Here is a 2,155-nt window from a genome sequence, read left to right as displayed (position 1 = left end):
TAGAAAACAGTCCTTTGGAAATACAGTAGAACCCCCTTATCCATGGGATCAGTATCCACTGAATCTCTTACCCATGGTCTGAAAATAGTAAAAATATTAAAAGAAAAAATCCAGAAAAAAAAACTGTTTTCACATATATTAGCAGCCAATTGTGGTAATGCATGTGAAAAAAATCCGTTTCTTTTTCTGCTTTCACCATGCATGTTCTCTCTCTCTCTCTCTTTCTCTCTCTCTCTCTCTCTCTCTGTCTCTCTCTCTTTCTCTCACTCTCTCTTTCTCTCACTCTCTCACTCTTTCTCACTCTCTCAGTATTTACTGGGGGCCTTGGAACCAGTCCCCAGCAGATACAGGGGTCCTATTGTAGTGTATATTAATTAAATTGCCATTTTTGTAGCCAAATACATAGAATTGAAGACCAAGAAAGGATTAAACGGCAGTTTTAATAAAGGTAAAGGTTCCCCTTGACATTTAGTCCAGTCGTATCCGACTCTAGCTCACGTTACTCATCTCCATTTCCAAACCATCGAGCCAGCGTTTGTCCGAAGACAGTTTCCGTGGTCACGTGGCCAGCACGACTAGACACAGAACACTGTTACCTTTCCACCGAGGTGGCACCTATTTATCTACTCGCATTTACATGCTTTCAAACTGCTAGGTTGGCAGGAGCTGGGACAATCGACAGGAGCTCACTCAGTCACGTGGATTCGATCTTACGGCTGCTGGTCTTCTGACCTTGTAGCAGAGGCTTCTGCGGTTTAACCTGCAGTGCCACCACATCCCTTATTTTAATAGAGCTTTCTGCAAAACATAATTTACAGAGCGATAATTATTTTGAACTGATATAAGCAATCAGTATTTTGTATTTTGGTTTTTATGTCCAAGTCCAAAATGTAATGTGAAATGTGGTCCTTATGACAAGTGTTTTCTTATAGATTTGAGACCTGCCTGTACCAGCAAATGTTACACTTTCCAGATTATAAAGCAAAAATAAAAATCAGAGGAATTTGGCTAGAATAAAATGATTAGGTAGGAACTGATGAATCAAATTAAAAGTTAGTATTCTTTTAGTTAAATTAAGATAGTGCTTTTACCATAGATTTTTTTCAAAGGATTAAATGTTACAGAACTACTCAACCAGACTTTGTCTGTAAAGCACTTTTTGGATATCTGAAGAAGTGGTGTTCAGTTTGTATAGAGTTATGTTATGTATATTTATATATAATATACACATATATTCTATTCTGTCAGAACCAAAAAAAGTTCTGCATTAGTAATAGTGCTATTAAAAAAGTTTAGAACACAGAATATTGAATTGTCAATCAGTTTACTTGAAGTGTTGAAATTTCTAGGTTTCTGTCAGAAGCAGTCACTGAAAGTATAAATCACTTTTTTAAAGGTCCATTTTTTGATGAGTGAGTGCACAGATACAGTATTTTAAAAGATAAAACAGCTGGATTTAAGCATTAATTTTTATTTAAAGACAGATCTTGAAGACTGAGAAGAAAGGTTTTTTTTAGCTATTCCTCTGTGAGGCTGCAGCACTGAAGATGCACCCAAGGAAAGTCCCTTGGAGTTCTAGCATAAATATCTAAATATTTATACCAGCCTAAGCCTAGACTGCTCCATTCTTAGATGAAGGAAACACATGACAACATTTGCTTGTTGACACATATGCCTTTCATTTTTATTATTGGCCTTCAATTACAGAGAGTAGCAGGGTGGTGGAGGAGGGGAGAATGTCATCCTCCTTCTAGATGCAATTTTCCTGGAACTATGTAGAAGACTTTGCAATGAGGTTGCTTGTTTGTATCCCTTTTTAGCTATTTCAGTATAAGCCAGCTGGAGGAGGAAATTGCAGGTATGTATCCACAAGCAAGTGAAACTTGTGGAAGAATCTGGAATTAGGATGTTAGTAGATCTTTACAGAAAGGCATTACTCTCCAGTAGAGATGTGGGTATTCATATATAAATATGAATATCTCCGCACAGGTGACGTTAATGGGGGTCCAGCCCCATGGGACCAGACAATCCACTCACCGATCTGCCATGGATGTGGACAGCGCGATTCTACCAATGGCTCCGCAGCATGCGATCCACTCGCCACTCCTGGCAGGAGGTGGGAGGACAAGCCTCACTGCAAGGTTGAAGAGTGGTG

Source organism: Pogona vitticeps, chromosome 5, assembly GCF_051106095.1.
Source record: "Pogona vitticeps strain Pit_001003342236 chromosome 5, PviZW2.1, whole genome shotgun sequence".
Classification (NCBI taxonomy): domain Eukaryota; kingdom Metazoa; phylum Chordata; class Lepidosauria; order Squamata; family Agamidae; genus Pogona; species Pogona vitticeps.
The sequence above is the reverse complement of the archived record's forward strand: the minus strand, read 5'-3'. Positions refer to the sequence as shown.